Raw genomic sequence first — 19,913 nt, 5'->3', positions numbered from 1 at the left:
GAAGTGGCTGTGGAAGTTATCCGCGTACATTTTTCGGCGTTTAAGCGGCAGGTGTTATAAAGAGTGAGGCCAATTTTTCCGCTGACAGGGCCAATCCAAAAAGTCTACACAGACTAAAAGACTACTAAATTCTTTAGAGCGAGAGATGTAGGAAGGATGGGTCTTTTAGGGGCCCATAGCTCATGGAGGTATTGTATAATGTTATTATTTATAAGCTATTAACATTTTCACACGTCGTTTTAGAAGTGCATTCATTCATTTGGACAGTAATCATGCCACCGTAGAATTTTTTGAGCTTTTCTGTCATTATGTCAGCAAGCACGAACATAACCAAAAAAATATATATATTGCTGTAATCAGAATCATATAAACTAACTTCGATAAAAATATAAAAATAATCCACGAATAACCCTTAAATTGCACTTAAGTAAAGTATTGAACTTTTGCGAAGGATTTTTAAAAAACGGATTTTCTAATATTTTGCTCCCTTGTAGCATTTAAGTTGGTAACCGTAGGATTTTTTAGAGCTTTCGAACCATTATGCATATAAGCTTGTACATTGTATCGCCGTAAACAGGAACACGAGAATTACCTGCAGTAAAAATTTTAAAACGATCCCCCGGACAACACATAAACTGAACACTAGCGAAAATACAAACATGTGTACAGATCTCTTCCTGCCGAGAAGGAACCACCACAGTTTACAATGGATGATGTTGCCAATCAGGAACGCTAAATCATCCAAAGCGTTGGGCCCTGATGGAATCTCCATGGTAATGCTGAAGCAGCTGGATGAGCCGGGAGTGGAGTATATCACTAAAGTTCACAACTTAACGCTATCCACCCTCATTGTTCACGAAGTCTGAAAAATGGGATGGTGGCCCTCGACTTATCAAAAGCCTTTGATACAGTCAGGCACTCCACGCTGTTTGAGGACATTGGGCAGACAACCCTCCGGCCAAGCTTGAAACATTGGATAGTCAACTATATGTGTGGACACCAGTCGTACGTGGAATTCAGTAACAAGAAGTCCAAACACCGTAGAGTGAAACAGGGAGTTCCCCAAGGAGGGGTGATATCTCCGGAACTGTTTAACCTCAACCTCTCCTGAATTCCGCCCCCTCCAGACGGCATCGAGATCGTAACGTATGCGGAAGATTGCACGATCCTGGCGTCAGGTACCTATCCTGATGACATCTGTGAGACACTGAACAACTATTTAATCGATGTTACCACCTTTTTCCATTCGAGGAATATGCAGATTTCCGCCACAAAATCAACAGCCACTCTGTTCACCACATGGACAGCGCAGTTTGAAAGAGAATTGAATGTCGTGGTCGACGATAGCATAATTCCGACCACAAACTGCCCCAAAATTTTAGGGGTCACATTCGACAGTACTTTCAAGTTGTGCGCGCACGCCACAGCGACAAACTGAAAATTAGGAACAAGGTCCTCAAGTCCCTAGCCGGCAGCACTTGGGGTGCAAATAAAAAACTTGTTGGCCACATATAACGCGATATGTCGGTCTGTGGTAAGGTATGCGACGCCAGTTTGGCCCCCGGGATTATGTTATACGAATTGGAAAAAGATTTATACCTGCCAGAATACCGCCCTGAGTACAGCAACAGGGTGCTTCCTCAAGTCTTCAGTGGACCATCTACATGAAGAGGCAAAGATTCTTCCAGTAAAGCAACACAATGAGATGCTTTCGTTACAGTACTTGCTCGGGTGTTACCGTGAGAGCCATCTCAATCACTATCTAGTAGGTAGGCCCGACACATTCAGGCATATCAGGAAGGATATGCATGCTCTAGAGAGGGAGGTCCATCAATATAGGAGAAAACCCCTAGATCAACAGGCATATCAAGCAGGTTTAAATAGTATTCAAACGGATGCAGTTGAAATACATCCCCCATCTATCACAGCTGAGGAGCGTCAGCTGGCACGTCAAACTAGAATAGTTTTGGCTCAACTACGCTCGGGATATTGCAGTCGCCTAAATTCTTTTTGGCCGGAAATCGACCGCGCCGTGCAAGACATCCTTTCAGTATGCGGCATGAACCCGTACGACACAAAACACCTTTTCAACTGCACAGTCAAACCTACTCATCTAACTCTAGTAGTTCTGTGGTTACATCTCATCGAAGCAGCCACTTTCCTTTAACTGGAGATAGACCCAGAGCCAGATTGAACAGAAGAACGAACATACAAACATAATAAACACAGTTACAACATCAACAACTAGCGAACATATTGAACTTCTGTGAGGGAGGTAACTGAGGGTGTTGTCCGATATAGATCTTTTTGTAACTTGATGTACGTTTGGAAGAAATTTTACCATGTGTAAAGTTTCGGTCAAATCGGATACCTAATTAGTAAGTAATCGTATTCATCCGTCATTTAGGTAGTATCGGCAGTGTTTTTGGGCATTTATATCATTATTTCAGGATATATGGACTTTTTCACGAATAAAAACTTGTGCTGTTGCAATAGGGGTGGGTTAGAGGTCAAACCTCTGCAACAAAACTCAAACGATCCGAAACATTACCTTAAACTGCAATCGTTCGTAAAAAATTTTAAACTTTGTGTGGATAGTTCCCGAAGGAGTGGACCGCTATAGTACATATATTCGAACCTAATTTATGTCTGAAATACATATTACGAGAACAAATTTTGGACCAGATCTATTGATCCGCTCAAGATTCATAAAGCTGACAGTTTAAGCGAAAAAAAATTAACTTTTGTGGTCCATCTTCGAACTTGATCCAAGTTTGGACAAAATATTAATAAGATTATATTTTGAAACACACCGGTTGATCCGTTCGAGAGTTATCCAGCGCTCCAATACGAATCAAAACTGCCCGAAGATACAAAATTCATTCCCTCTCATGTCAGGTTTGTCCTCTGCAGATACTTAAAAAGCTACTTATGTACTGTTTCGAGGAGTTCTAATCATTGTCTTCAGAGTATGAAGCTCTCCCGCAATCTCCTCAATTGCAGTACCAGTTCCTGATAATATCACGTTCCTGCAGTTTTACTGCGATGATCTTAGAGGTTGGATTTTACAAGTCGGATAACGATAATGGTCGGTGCGATCGTATGAGAAGTGGACACGTAGGACTTGCAATCCTATTGCACCAGTCTATCTAATATCGGTCAAAAATAATTCTGCAATGGTCTAAGCAGGAAAATAACAGAGATCACGGCCAATATGAATAGGAAAGGTATTCTACTCGCCGCAATCCAGGAAACCAAGTTATCCGATAGGAACAACTTAATAAGATCAACTTCCTACTCTATCCTCAGACTAGATAGAGACAGAGATGCAGGCGATGGAATAGCCTTTATAATCCACAATTCCCTATCCTATTGACCACTTCCAATAACCACCCCCACTTGGAGATTCAGGGAATATCAATCTCATCTGGAGAACATGAAATAAAAAATCTTAATATTTACATCCCCCTGACTGCGCTTGCCAAACAGGCTACAAACCAGTCATCATTCCCTACCTCCAGGATGAGAATACAATCGTCATGCGCACCACGATAGTTGGCACTCCGATCTAGGCTTTGATGCCAGAGGAAACATCATATCAGAACAGGTAGATGACACAAATTGTTGCTCCATAAATGAGGAGCATCCTACCCGCATTACTGCTACCTGCCGTAGTTCCCCTGACGTGACATTAATGTGTGCAAATTTAATTGGGAACACCACCTGGCAGGGACGTAGCCAGGATTTCATTTCGGGGGGGGCCCACCTGACCAAAAATTTTTAAGTTCGTTTTAGCGAAAATGTCTCATTTAGCAAAGATGTAAACCTTATTTTAGGCTTATTTTACTAATGAAAATAATTTTCATTGCTACTTTTTAATTCAAATGGCGTAAGACTTCTTGGCCAATTTTATCTTGTTTTTAGAACTTTTTTGACAATATGTCACAGTTAATATATAATCAAAACAATGAATATATTAATAATCCCATATATTTTTGGGCGTATCATTTATCAAATAATTCAGAACTATAGTGAATGTTATGAAATTCAGTAAGACCAAAAGAAAGCGAATACAATCGGAAAGCGTTAGAAATATCATAACATTTAATTTTCAAATATCTTAACATTATAATTTTCAAATATATGCACAAATCCGATGTCTACTTATCACAAAGAATTTCTGAAGGCCGAGAACTAATGCTGAGCAATAGTTAGTCTATCCATCAAGCACATAATCGCGGTTATGTAAATGACAAATTCTGTCGCCAAAATATGCATCATTCAAAAGACTAATTTTGGCGTCCAATTGTCGGACTTCACATACAGAAATTCTGGTTTCCTATCCTGGATCTTCTCATCAATTGATCAGGAACAAGGGAAACTCTGGAATCCAGTCTTAAATTCTTTTAAAATGAATTTTTTTATTTACATATTTATTTTATTTATTTGCTTTGCAATTGAAGCCAATTTTGTGGCCAATTTATATAATTACAAAGAATCCACCTAAATATCATAGCTATTCCAAAAACAATTTTATATATATAATTCATCTTAAATCTAGAAATTGGAGATCTAATTATTTTGGTTACAATTATATTCTTTAATTTTTTTTAAAAAATTCTTCATTACGTCATAGCTACTCCAATAATTATGTCGCCCATTCCAATACATTCTTTTAGCAAAAAACCATAAAAACAATAAGCCAAAAGAAAAAAATGATTTCAGCATGAGCCAGGCTGGGATTCGAACCTGGGACTCAAACAACCAAGTGACACGGTTGCAGGCGTCTTAGCGTTCTAAGCCACCATCAACTTGTCAAAGATTCCGATGACAAATATTGATGATTAAGATCTTCTGATACAGAAGAACAAATAAAATCAAGGTGGAAACAGCTGCCTTAGTATTTGTAATAAAGCATTGAAAAATAGGGTTACCACCAGCCACGTCGGACTATAGGAAAGGTTTGGAATTATATGACTAACATTAAAATAAAATAAATAATTCGAATATACAAATTTCGAATGATTTGTGATATAAATGCTAGTTTCCAAGCTTAGAATTCGTCCACCCACTAAAAACACCATTCAATATGCCTGATGATCGGTCTAACCACCTGTGAAACGTAGCATAGTGGTTGAATGTGTGGGTCTTCGGTGGATTCCTAATTTTTCAATGTACCTCTTAGGTCAAAATAGCCCAACTCGAAAGAGAATTAATTCAAATATCACTCTTAAAAAGACCTTCGCCTTAATAAGGCAAAAGAAAAAAAAACAATTTTTCCCAATCTACATTTTTTATACTCTAAGCCTTTAGCCAAAATGTTCTTGATCGAAATAATGGCTTTAGGGCCAAAGTGTGTTTGGAAGAAATCTGTTTCAGAAAAAAAGTCGACTTAGTTATGTCTGTTCGTCTGGGATAATAATGAGAGCACGATAATTCTCAAACAGATCAAAGGATTCTGTCCAAAATTTGGTCTTCGTGATATTTTGCTCAACTTCGAAAATGGGCCATATCGATCTACTCTTTCGGCAAACTTCCGCAGAGTATTTCAAAAATTTTCAGCGAAGTGCAGTTTAAGACCTCCCTGGATAAGCTGTGTAGGCTTAAGACCTCAATGGGCATGGCTCACTTCCTTAATGCTTATAATTTAGTTATAAGTAAAAATATGAAATAAATAAAAATAACTCTCCGGAAACGCTTTGCTTTTTTGCAACAAGTGTTCTCGGGGCCCCTATTACTACAGTACAAGTTTTTCAGAGGCAAATCTTTACTTCCAGAGAAAATGGCCCGAACGCTGTAAAGAACACCTAAGGCAATCATGTGTAGTGGCTAGTGCGCACGACAACTTTCGAACCGGATACTGCGTTGGTCCAAACTTTATTTAACGCAATCATTCAGCGAGCCGTATATATATAATTCTAAGATGGTGCTTTTCGGTCTACTTCTTCCGGTATTTTCCCCCCAAATTTCAAGAATTTTAACTAAAGTTGTATGCGCAAGATTTCTTGACCGGAGCAACAGATTTGGTCCAAACTTTTGATTTAGTAATATTTTTTCCAAACTTAGTTTATGCTCGAAAATCGGCCATACTGGGGTACCTTCCTCACAAACCTTCAAAATAGTTGTTTAAGTGCAGTTTAAAGTCTATTTGAGGATCTTTAGACATTTTTACTGAAGGTATTCCTTGTGTTTAGAGCGGTATTATGTTTTTCGTCCATATTTCCTGACATAAGGGTCAAAAGTTGAAAATTATACGGCGGCGAACTGAAATGACTGGTGGGCGCAATATCTTTTAAAAGGAATGACTCCCAAAATAAGATCTACTCTCAAAATGAACTATGTCGGTCCAGTCCATTTCTCCATACCTCCTACGCAACACTTGTGATAAATAATACACATCCATATTTTGTTTGCAAGCGCACCGGGTTCAGCTAGTAAAATATAAACATTGACCTCAAGCTCAATAACCTTGATTTTATTACCATTCGAAAAGTCGAACGAAACATAAAAATTCGACACTGCGGTGCAACAGAAATTATATCATAAAAATTGGTTGATATAGTTTTTTTTTGCAAATTTCAAATATAATACAGATTTTGTAATTGTTATGAAATTCAAAATAGTTCACTATAAAAACGCGTTAGAGAAAATATACAAACACTTAAAACCACTAAGATTAAGCAACGGTCTTACCTTTAATTGTTGAATTGCTCTTACAAAAAAATTCAAAAACAAAATATCGCAAAAATGTTTTTTCTGGATGTTGTTTATAAGCCAAAGTCATTGACGTAATATGTTACAAACGTTCAATAAATACAAATAAACGTTTTGTTCTGAACTCAGCAACACTTACAGTCAGCCTAAAATTCCGATTAAACGCTTAAACAACACCTTAAAACTTAACAAGAACTATGCATAAAATTGCTCAAAAAGCCTAACTTCTTCATTATTTTTATATTTTCAAATATGTTGGATAATAAGTATACCAATGTAGTTAAATAATTCTCTGTAATACTTCCAACTACTTTACATATTTCTTGAACAATTTAAAACAGTTTAAAATTTTACTCAAAAATTAAAAAATGTGTAACATAAGCTAATATCCTATGGGAACTAAAATCATTTCGGGGGGGGCCTGGGCCCCCCGGGCCCCCCCCCCTGGCTACGTCGGTGCCACCTGGCATGTGGATATTGCATTTAACTCGGACCACCTCCCTATCACAGTAAAATTATGCACAACCGAGACAATTACCACATCTGAGAATAGAACTTCTGTAAATTTTAACAAGGCTGACTGGTCATTATTTACCACACTGACAGAAGCCGAGTTTGCAAAAGACACCAGATCCCCCCTGCCTCAGAACCGGCCGGCGAAAAGTTTTTCAGACTTACTCTTACGCAAGCGTGCAAAAGATGTATTCCAACTGGGAGGATTAAAAACATAAGGCCAAATTTCCCGACCGAAGCCACAAAACTTGCTGACTTGAGAGACTCCATCAAGAAAACAAACCCGTCGGACGCCAGAATCCAAGACATCAATAAAGAAATAAATAAACTGGTATCCAACCGCAAAAAAGAAATATGACGGAAAAATCTTGAGGAATCGGATCCAGGCACAAAACGACTATCCGAAACCTCTCCAATCCCAGGCGTTCCGACAACAAAAAATACCATTTGGTGACAATACACCCAAAATTCCATCAAAGACAGCAGCCGCCTTTTGCAGGCAATTCTTTGAACATCCATCAACACCAGACCGCGATAGAAGAAGACTACGCCGAGCCTCCCGTGTCCTAAAATTCGCGTACCAAGCCACCATTACAACGGATAATGTGCTTACAAACATTAAAGCCGCCAAAAGCTCCACATCAATTGGTCCGATTGGCCTGGCAACGAAGGTGCTGAAGCACATTGGTCAACACAGTGCAAATTCCTTGAATGCACCTTTACCTTTGTCTCAGCACTTTCGAGGTCCCCGACATGTGGAAGGTCAGAAAGATGGTACTAGTTCCAAAACCGGGTAAACCGGGTTATCCTCCTATCGCCGGTCGTAAAGATCCTCGAGTCCACCCTTCTACCGTACTTCACTGAGCACTTCCACCAGGCCGAACACCAACATGGCTTCAGAGCTAAGGTCACGACTAGGATCACGCAAGGACTAAATAGTAAAAGACCCCACAAAAGAACGGGTTTAGTGGCTCTGGACCTGTCGAAGGCCTTTGATACGGTAAACCACACCATACTCCTGAGGGACGTTATGGAAACCTCACTCCCTAACTACCTCAAGAGATGGTTGGTAAACAACATGGCCGGAAGACAGTCCTACGTGGAGTTCCGAAGACACAAATCCCCCCCAGGAAGAACAAGCAGGGTGTACCTCAGGGTGGCGTACTATTCCCACTGCTTTTCAACTTCTATGTGTCCACAACCCCCAATCCACCTGAGAGTGTGCATCTAATCTCATATGCTGACGATTGCACAGTTATGTCCATCGGCAGAAAAATCCAAGACATAGAAGCTAACATAAATTATAGACTTTTTTGAGGACAGAAATTTTCAGCTATCCTCCTCAACTACCATCCTGACTTCGTGGACAAACGAAGTCAACGCTCAGCTAAACATACGCATTCGCGGACAAGACATTCTGACGATCAAAAAACCCAAAATCCTGTGTGTCACCTTTGGCAACCTATTATATTTTTGTAAAAACGCCGAGATGGTAGCAGGGAACGTCGGGAAAAGGACAAAGAGACCATTCTTACCACCTATAAAGCCATAGGTCGCCCCCTCATGGACTACGCAGCCCCGATTTGGTCTCCATGACTAAGTGACACACAATGGGGAAATCTACAAAGGGTCCAAAACACGGGGCTGCACATCGCAACCTGGTGTCACTCCAAGGCCCCTGAAAACCACCTACGCCACGAAGCAAAGCTTCTCCCGGGGCAAGCACACTGCACCCTATTAACAAGGAAACATGCAATCAAATGCGCCAAACAGGACCAGTAGACCTCTCTGTGAAAGAGATGAGCCTATCCGACAAGACTTCCGTAAAGAACTTCCAAACCTTCCCCAAATCCCCTCAAACCCAACAAACGATGACATTCAAACAGCACTGAGGCAGGCTCACACAAGCGTAGTAGAAGACCATATTTTATCCTACACAAGCAGTGTAGTGCTAGGCGGGAGACCCCCACCCATACATGAAGATAAGAGGATACTACCTAGGGAGACCAGGGGGTTTACTCTGTATTGCGATGCGTAAGAAAAATTGTACCGAATCAAGTAATTGGTACTCTCTAATGCGTTTTCGCATCTCCTTACGCATTTAATTTTCGCAAATCTTGTATCACCGCACTCTGTAATGCGAAAGCGTACGTCAAACTCGTGCTATAAGCGCAAATATCTTGCGTTATCAAAACACCAAACGCAAAGGAAACGAATCATGTAAGTTAGCACAATTAAATGCTTGTATTTACATCAGAATTGTTTATTCTTTTCGGGAATGTTGTTAAAATGTTGACGAATAATAATTTAATAAATTATTATTAAAAAAATCAAATAACAATTATTAATTATTTGCGGCATTGGAAAGTACTCTTCGTCGAGTCTCATATTTCATAGGTTTTAGTAATAATGGTGATACATTTAAACAAGTTAAGATCCATATCTCGGGAAGTATAGACTTAACTCTGGAAAATTAAATATCGTTATAATCAGGGTACCAAGGGCTACCTATGACAAAAATTTCAGACCCATCCGAGAGGTGCTTCTAAACGACACTTGTTCCAAATTCTTTATTTGTCGCCCAAAGTAGTAAGCAATGCATATTTTTCACTGCATTTTTAATAAATCGTAAAAACACTTTGTATAGTTAAATGGAATAGCAAGAGAGATTTGCACATGAAATCGTATATTGCTATAAGCGAACAATTAAAATGAAAATTTTTAAATTTTGGTTTTTGCAATAAATTAGTTGTCTAAATGTACATAACCGCATCTTTAATGAGACGAAAACATTTTTCTCCTTGTAATCCGTTCCGCCACCGAATCCATAATAATTATTTTTTTTGTTATAAACGATTAGCAAGTTTTAAAAACGCACGTACAGAACAAAAAAAATGTTTTTATTTAAATTTTTTTGACATTTCTTTTTCTCATTCTTCGTTATTGTTTACATTGTGCAGACAGCATTGCCATATTTTCGCTTTATTTTGAGAAACCGGGCCATATTTTCAGTTTATTTTGCGGAAGCGTTTGCGTTTGTGATACAGAGTACCAAATTGTACTCTTAACGCATTTAACTTTCGCATCGCATTTGCTTTCGCATCGCAATACAGAGTAACCCCCCAGAGCGATACTATACCAACTTCGTTCTGGATTCTCTAGGTACCTCAACAATTATCTCTCCGTCCTGAATCCTGAGATAACAGATACAAGCCTAAAATGCGGCCAATCACCTCACATCACTCGACACCTCTTCGCATGTCATGCAAATCCGACGGACCTGACACCTTAGTCATTGTGGACACATCCAGTCTTGCTCGCTTTCTTGGGCTGGATGTGGATGCTTAGATGCCAATCTACTAATTTCAAATTTGTCTTCTCTTTCTTTTCTTTCAATCGATACAACTTTACCTGTAGGGGTTGCAACAACTGCAGCTTATAGGGCTGTGATGGTTACAACGTACTAGGGAAAAATAGCACCAGAAGTGTAGCTGGGGGACTAGCTTTCTTATTGCGCCAATCTGTTCAATACAGACCTACCTCGCTTAAGCCTGGAATGTATGGAAGTGAGTAGCAGTCAGGTGTGAAACTGCCGAGGAAGAGTTGCTTAACGTATACATCCCACTGATAAATAGCTCTACTCCAGGTTTGGGAAGGTTATAACCGTCTGGTGTTGGGGGACTTTAATGCTCATCATGGGTTGTGACATTCCGTCCTCGAAAATGACCAGATGAGTATAGTGCTGGCTGGGCAGATTGATTGTTCTACGTTTTGTAGAATTAGCGGACAATGTCACAGTTCGCCAGATATAACCATCGTGTCACCTGCTGTGAAAAATAACGTTATCTGACAACCCGTCGTTTTTCTTGGCTCAGACCATCTCCGCATAAATGTCTTCATCAGCAGACGGTCCGATTCATCATCTTTGAAGGCCACACTTTCATCAATCATGGGAAAGCTAATTGGCCGAGTTTCAGAGTGATCACAAATATCTGATTCAGAGATCCAGCCCTTGTGATGTTCGAGTAGCAGAAGGGTCATATACCTGCTGGTCTAATACCCGAAGTGAGACCAAACTTACTAGCAGAGGCGGCGGGATTAGCAAATGAGCGTGATGAGCTTCGTCGAGCCAACCCCAGACTCATCGAGCTGATACTGGAAGTTAGCAGATTGGTCGGTGAGCATAAGGGGAACAAGTGGCTAAATCATCTGAAGAATAGCAACATTGGAGCCGGAATAAGTAAATAGTGGGCATGGTTTAAGTCACTCTATAATCCTATTTGGCGACGTTACGTTGACTGATGCGAAGAATCAACAGTTTGTCCGGCAACCCGAAAGTGACAGGGTGAAGAGTACTAAGTATCTTCTTGCCGAGAATGCACCATCGCAATTTACAATTGATCAATCCCACGGCAGCGGATCCTTTCGTACCGGATTGACCCGATGCCATAATGTTTCGACCAGCGGCTGCCAACCCAGCATCAAAGGAACGCTAAATCATACAATGTTTCCGGCCCTGAATCTCCATTAATATTAATGCTGAAACAGCTAGATTTGCCGGGAGTCGAGTATTTTACTAAAGTTTTAAACCTGTTGCTAGCCACCCACATCCCGAATCTGGAAAATAGGCAGGGTTATCACCGCCTACTGAAGCGAGACAAGGATGGCAGCAAAAGTGAATCGTACAGACCGATTTTGCTTCTGTCGCACGTAGCAAAGACCTTTTAGGCTTTAGTCTTCCCCAAGGTTAGAAATAGCTATTCAGTTGGCGATCATCAGCACAGCACGCCATCTCCACACATATTAGTCGAGGACTCAACCAGAGCAAGCCGTGTGATAGAACAGTGATGGTGTCACTTGAGTTATCAAAATAATAATATCAAAATAATAATAAACTGCAGAAAAAATCTAGGGGTAAAATTCGACAACACGTTCTCGTCGTCCGAGCATCGTAGATATCTGCGACAAGCCGAAATGTAGGAACAAGGTCCTCAAATTCCTAGCCGGCAGCACTATGGGTGCCAGTTTGGTCCATGAATATAAGTTCAACACAATGGAAAAATATTCAAACCTGTCAGAATGCCGCCCTGAGAACTGAAACAGGTGGGTGCCTCCTCATGTCTTCAGTGGACCATTTTCATGAGGAGACACAGATTATTCCAGTACAGCAACACCTGTGACCTGTTTTCGTTGCAGTTCTTGCTCGGAACACTCCGAATTAAATTGTGCAACTTCTTTTTTGTATACGCTCAGCTTTTAGGGTAACGAGGGTGTATACGAAATGTGCCTCATCGACCCCAAACATATTTGGATAAAATCCGCTACAGATAATTTGAAGTCGTTTAGGACCTGTGAAGTCGTTTTAGACCTGTTTGTCTGCCTTACGGTGCACAGGATAACTCTCGAATGGATCAAGCGATTTGGTCCAAAGTTTGTACTTCGTAATATTTTGTCGAAAACCAAACTTTGCACTTCGCAGTATTTCTTCGTATGCCATCCAAAAAATGCCAACATTTTTTAAAAATGTGCATTTTATGGAAATGCCTCTGACCGTTTTGTAATTTTTGCAGCAGGTAGTTCTCACGATCCATATTAAAAGGGTACAATTTTTTCGGAGGCATGTGCATACTTAGATACAACTAAGTCAAATATCCTCATATATTCTATATCAATAATAAACACAAACATCAGACCCATATATTTTCCTATTATAGACACCTAATTTGGTTTGAAAGTTGGACCTAATTGCTAATGGTAATTAGACGCCAACAAATTTGCCCTAATAACAAACGGGAATATATTTCAACTTTAAAATATAAACATTTTCACACATCAGTCTTTTCATTCGACACAAAATCTAAATAAAGAAAATCACATCTGTTAACTGAACATAAAAATGCTTCCCCTGTGCCTCTTTGCCAAAGACAACATGGAGTGTAATAAAAGGGAATATACTTCTCAGCAGGTGACGTCCAAAGTGTTCCAATTTATTCGACCACACTGCATATAATATTTAAGAACATCATTGAACGGCGCTAAAAGTGAGGGGAGGAGGTGGTGTAGACGTGCTCAAAAAAAAAAATTGAAACCACAAAGAGCGAGGAGAGATAACCCAAATGCAAGATGGAATTGCTTGTTTGTATTTTGTATTTGTGCAATGGATGGAGGTCATAGGGTGGTGGCAGTAAAAATAAAAAAGCAAGGCAAAAAGAACAACGTAGACATAAACATGCCGACCGACAAATGCATAGATGCAGATATGGCAGCAGATTCCAATTGATGGCGCAATACTTACTGCAGCACCCAGGCAGCAGTCTCATATTTATGCCCATTACCAAATGAAATGGGGATGTCATATTCATAGAATTTGCCAATGGTTTGTTTATTTTCATAGAGTGGGAGTTGAAACAAACGGAATTATGTGGTGGATGGTGTTCTAACATGGAAGGGGAGATAATGTAAAAACCATGTTAATTATTTTACTTCGTTTTGTACCCTATTTTGTAATTAAAGCCACCAATCTTTATGTACAGCACCACAAAAAAAATTAATTAGATCAACGTAGCAAGGTTTATTGTTGTTGTATAAATAGGGATAAATGTAGCTAACCAAAGACATTTTTATACACAACAATTATAAAAAATCGCAGGGTACCAGTTAATTAGATACTAAAGTTAGGGATTTAATGACAGAAAAAATACCACGAATTCATTCAACTGTGCAACAAATTAATCGGATGGTTGACCCTAAAAGACTTGTGCCCATAACGGTCACCTGTGAATATGGTAACCTATGCTTAAAGGACAGGAAGCAAGTTGAACGCCGTAGCTGAATTCGGAAATATTTATCACAGGCAGTTCTTGGAATGCTGATTTCGTAAATGTATATTATATTTTGTAGATAACATATATCACATGATATAGGCTCCGGAACTGCAGAAAAATAAGTATGTTGTGACATACGTTTAGCTAAAGGACTTAACATGAATTAATTGCAACGAATTTGGAATTGGGTGCATGAGAAGTGGTCTTGTGTCTACTAGTGAAGACCTTAAAAGGTCTTCTGTCTACTAAAAAATACTTTTAAAAGCCTTCTGTCTAATAGGGAATATCTTAAGAGATCTTCTATTTAATAGAGAATACTTTAAAATTCCTTCTGTCTATTAGAAGGTCATCTGTCTCCCAGCGAATACCTTAAAAGTTCTGCTGTCTACTATAAAAGACCTTAAAGATCCTTTGTTTACTAGCGAAGACCTTAAAAGGTCTTCTGTCTGATATAGAATACCTTAAATGGTCTTCTTTCTACTATAGAAGACTTTAGGAGGTCTAGCAAATACCTTAAAAAGTCTTCTGTCGGCTATAGAAGACCTTAAAAACTCTTCTATCTAATAGGGAAGACCTTAAAATGTCTGCTGTCTACCTGCGAAGAGTTTAAAAATTATTCTGTATACTAGAAAAGACCTTAAAAGTTATTCTCTCTATTAGCGAATACCTTAAAACGTCGTATTTCTACTGTAGAAGTCCTTAAGCCAGTAAAGACTTCACTAGTCGACAGAAGGCCTTTTAAGTCTTCTGTCGACTAGTGAAGACCTTAAGACATTTTTCTGTCTAGTAGGAAAACCCTGTTCTATCTATAGAGAATACCTAAAAAGGGACTTCAGTCTAATATAGAAGACCATAGATGGTCTTCTTTCTACTATTGACGACTTTAGAAGATCTAGTAAAGACCTTAGAAGACGATTTTTTGCCTATTAGGGAAAGCGTTAAAGTGTATTCTGTCAACTAATGAATGCCTTAACTGGTCTTCTTTCTACTATAGAAAACCTGAGGAGGTATAGTAAAGACTTAAAAGGTTGTATTTCTACTGTAGAAGACCCTAAGAGACCTAATAAAGACCTCAAGACCTCAACCCCACGGCAGCGGGTTCTTTCGTACCGGATTGACCCGGAACAACACAAAACCAATGTTCCGGCCAGCGGCTGCCACCTCAGTGTGTACATGTTCGTATTTGTTTCGTTTTCCTGTATTGGGAGCAGCATATCCCGGAATGCCTGCTCCGAATTCTATTGGTCCGAGCCGGGATGGAGGAAAACCCAGGACCAATATATCTGTGCTCAGTTTGTCACATCCGCATCTTCACCCACATCCAACCTTCGGTGAGATGCAATAGATGTCAGGAGTGAGTGCATCTAAGGGGTTGCTCTGGACTTGTCCACGTGATGGACTACGACAGGGACTATGTTGCTGCATGCTGTGTGAACACAGTCCCCAGTGAGTCGTCGTCGGATTACGAGACTCCCTCCTCGTCTGATTACGAAACACCTCCGCAGTCCCCTCGACAACAACCGCACACGCAGCCTTTAACACCAGCCGTTGTTGTCCCAATCCCCGAAAATGCAGCATTTTTGCAATTGAATTGCAATGGACTCCGAGGTAAGATCGAGGAGATAGTAGATTTTATGAGTCGGAAGAAGACCAAGGTCGCTGCGGTGCAGGAAACCAAGCTGAACAACAACCACAGCTTAGAGCATTGTGGTGGTTACAATGTTCTGAGGAAAGATCGCACCAGAAGTGGAGGTGGGGGTTTGGCTTTCCTATTGCACCAGTCTGTCCAATACAGACCTATCTCGCTTGAGCCTGTCTCTTATGACCCGTACATGGAATGTATGGGGGTAGTAGTCAGGTGTGGAGCTGCCGAGATAGAGTTGCTGAATGTATACATCCCGCCGAGAAATAGCAGTATCCCTGGTTATAGGCCTGACATTAGCCCGCTCTTGCAAGGTCATAATCGTCTGGTCCTGGGGGGTTTTAATGCGCATCATGAGATGTGGCATTCGGCCCTCGCAACGACCAGAGAGGTACAGCGCTGGCTGAGCAGATTGATAGCTCCACGTTTTGCACGGTCAATGAGGACGCCCCTACCAGAATTAGAGGAGAGTGTCACAGTTCGCCTGACATAACCATCGTGTCACCTGGTCTGACAAATGACGTTACCTGGCAACCCGTCATTTCCCTTGGATCAGACCATCTCCCCATAATTGTCTCCATTAGCAGACCACCCGACTTCATCACCTCTGAACGCCGCACGTTCGTTAATCATAAAAAAGCTGATTGGCCGAGTTTCAGAGAGTTCACCTATTACCGCTTCAGAGAATTGCCCAATCCTTCTGATGTTCGGGTAGCGGAAAGGACGTTCCGGGACATCATCACTGCTGCAGCCGCTCGCCATATCCCTGCTGGTCGAATACCCGAAGTAAGACCAAATTTCCCAGCAGAGGCGACGATATTAGCAAATGAGCGTGATGAGCTTCGTCGTATCAACCCCAATGACCCCAGAGTCAGGGAGCTGACACTGGAAGTTAACAGGCTGGTCGGCGAGCATAAGCGGAACAAATGGTAAAATCATCTGAAGAGCTGCAACATTGGAGCCGGTATAGGTGAATTGTGGGCAACGGTTAAGTCACTCTCGAACCCTGGAAGAAGGGAAGATAGGACCTCAGTCACGTTTGGCGACGTTACGTTGACTGACCCAAAGAGGTGCGCAAGTAATTTCAATCGACAGTTCGTCGAGCATCCCGAGAGTGACAGGGCGAAGAGAAGAGTATTACGTCGCATCAGATCTCTTCCTGCCGAGGATGAACCACCACAATTTACAATTGATGATGTTGCCAATGCCATCAGGAACGCTAAATCAGCCAAAGCGTTGGGCCCTGATGGAATCTCCATGGTAATGTTGAAGCAGATGGATGAGCCGGGAGTCGAGTATCTCACTAAAGTCTTCAACTTGTCGCTAGCCACCCTCGTTGTTCCCGAAGTCTGGAAAAATGGGCAGGGTGGTCCCACTACGGAAGCCAGGCAAGGATGCCAGCAAAAGTGAATCGTACAGACCGATTTCGCTTTTGTCGCCCGTAGCAAAGACACTTGAGGCCTTGCTCCTCCCCAGTATCAGAAATAGCTATCAAGTTGCCGATCATCAACATGGATTCCGTAAGCAGCACAGCACGACAACAGCGCTGCACGCCATTACCACATATATCTGTAAAGGACTCAACCAGAGACGGCCGTGCGATAGAACAGTGATGGTGGCGCTTGACTTATCAAAAGCCTTTGATACAGTCAGGCACTCCACGCTGTTAGAGGACATTGAGCAGACAACCCTCCGGCCAAGCTTGAAACGTTGGATAGTCAACTACATGTGTGGACGCCAGTCGTACGTGGAATTCAGGAATAAGAAGTCCAAACCCCGTAGAGTGAAACAGGGAGTTCCCCAAGGTGGGGTGATATCTCCGGAACTGTTTAACCTCTACCTCTCCTGTATTCCACCCCCTCCGGACGGCATTGAGATCGTGACGTATGCGGATGATTGCACGATCCTGGCGTCGGGTACCTAACCTGATGACATCTGTGAGAGACTGAACAACTATTTAACCGATCTTACCACCTTTTTCCATTCGAGGAATATGCAGATTTCCCCCACAAAATCTACAGCCACTCTGTTCAAGACATGGACAGCGCAGTTTGGACGTGAGTTGAATGTCGTGGTCGACGGTAGCAGAATTCCAACCACAAACTGCCCTAAAATTTTAGGGGTCACATTCGGCACTACATTCACGTCGTGCGCACACGCCACAGCTATCTGCGACAAGTTGAAAAGTAGGAACAAGGTCCTCAAGTCCCTGGCCGGCAGCACTTGGTGTGCAGATAAAGAAAGCTTGTTGGCCACGTATAACGCGATAGGTCGGTCTGTGGTAAGCTATGCGGCTCCAGTCTGGTCCCCGAGATTGTGTGATTCGAACTGGAAAAAGATTCGAACTTGCCAGAATGCCGCCCTGAGAACAGCGACAGGGTGCCTCCTCAAATCTTCAGTGGACCATCTACATGAGGAGGCAAAAATTCTTCCAGTAAAGCAACACAATGAGATGCTTTCGTTGCAGTACCTGCTGGGATGTTACCGTGTGAGCCATCCCAATCACCATCTTGTGGGTAGGCCCGACACATTCAGACAGATCAGGAAGGATATCCATGCTGTAGAGGGAGAGGTCCAACGATACAGGAGAGAACCCCTAGATCAACAAGCATTTCAAGCAGGTTTAAATAGTGTTCACACGGATGCATTTGCCAAGGCCTTAAGCAATTATAGTGTGAAAAGTCCTCGAAATACATCCCCAATCTATTGTAGCGGAGGAGCGTCAGCTGCCACGACAAACTAGAGTAGTTTTGGCTCAACTACGCTCGGGATATTGCAGTCGCCTAAATTCTTATTGGGCGGAAATCGACCGCGCCGTGCAAGACATCTGCATCACCTTTTCAACTGCCTAGCCTACTCATCTAACTCCAGTGGATCTGTGGTTACATCCCATAGAAACAGCCAGATAACTGGGTTTTATCCTATAGACAGGAACAAATTTGAGCTAACTCGAACAAAAATTTTTTTTTGTTTTCCTTTAAATCGAAATTTTTTGTAATCCAGTCCGTATACTCAACTTATGTCAAATTTCATATATTTCTTAGTTGGGAGAGTATTCAATTTATTCCCCAAGTTTTAACACCTTTCTACCATACGTTGAACCATTTAGCTTTCTACATACCACCACCAAACCACATGTTCCTTTTTTACATCTCTGGAGACAACTCCCGTCAAATTAATTCAATATCCGTCCATTAAATATTGACCCCGCACAAACATTCCTTTACATGGTACGTTGTCAAATTCTTACATTTCTTAATTTCATTGCAGAATTCTTAATTTCTTTTTCTTATCAGATTTTATTTTATATGCCTTATTATTGTTGTTATCGCTGGTTGTTTTGCTGGCTTTCTTATTACACTTGCTCTTTTCTCTTGTTCAAGAAGTAATCACTTATCATCATTCACTCACTCACTTTTTTCATTAAAATTTGTCTACGTTGTTTCTTTTTTCCTGACGATTCACTTTCGAAACAGACTTTTATGAATTTTTTTCAGTATTTATTTCTTTTTATTGTTAAATATTTCAATTACACTCTTTTATCTCTCTTTCTTTTGATTATATTGATGTAATTTCTTTGTAATGAATGTTTTTTAATTTGCTTAAATGTTTCTTTTTTTTGCAACACTTTCAACCCGAAACACGACCTGTATAACAATGAAATTCTTTGGCGACTAATCTTCGTCACGAAATCAGACGTTGTGTTTGACATTCTTTTGTTTAGAAAGAGTAAAAAGAGGAATGTGTAATGTACGAATGGAGTGGATGAGAGAATATTAACGATGTTATCGATTGAATGAAACATATGGTCTGTTCCGGAACTGCAAAAACCTACTAATTTTTGCTATTTTTTTTTGGATAACTGAAAAAAGAAATAATTTAAAAAAAATAAGCATCAGTGTTTTATTTAAAACTAGAAAATAAGTTGTCGCTTAGCTCCAAAAAATATATTCTTTCTCATGATGGAAGCTCTCAAATAATGCCTTGTTCATACTAACGCTTGGTCTACATTACGAAATCCGTACATTTTTCGTTAATTAACGATATCGGTTCGGTAGAAAAAAAGTTACAGAATCCCAGTTAAATAAAACACCGTAAAAACACTGTAAAAATGGTAAAAGTGGTCCAATATTGGTTTTGATTTCATATTCATGTATTGTCATCCAAATCTGAAAAGTGTGCAAAATTTTAGTCCGATTGGTCAACTGCAACTGCATTAA

The 19,913-nt window shown here is 40.6% G+C and overlaps 1 protein-coding gene across 2 annotated transcripts in view; it reads right to left on the bottom strand.

Moving 5' to 3' along the window:
- Nucleotides 1-19,391, bottom strand: part of LOC141399090 (inositol polyphosphate-4-phosphatase type I A) — a 51,160-nt gene extending 31,769 nt beyond the window's left edge. Inside the window, exon 1 of one of the 2 annotated variants that reach the window (XM_073977160.1) lies at nucleotides 19,109-19,391. The gene's annotated coding sequence lies outside the window, so the exon portion shown is untranslated. Of the gene's footprint in view, nucleotides 1-18,943 lie in introns of both variants that reach the window. The other variant, XM_073977161.1, reaches the window with a different exon arrangement.
- Between the last annotated feature and the right edge of the window lie 522 nt (nucleotides 19,392-19,913).

The sequence above is a fragment of the Musca autumnalis genome, unplaced genomic scaffold (genome assembly GCF_047663935.1).
Source record: "Musca autumnalis isolate F117 unplaced genomic scaffold, ASM4766393v1 scaffold_3, whole genome shotgun sequence".
In the NCBI taxonomy this organism is placed as follows: Eukaryota; Metazoa; Arthropoda; class Insecta; order Diptera; family Muscidae; genus Musca; species Musca autumnalis.
Note: the sequence above shows the minus strand (reverse complement) of the source record. Positions and strands in the feature narration are given on the sequence as shown.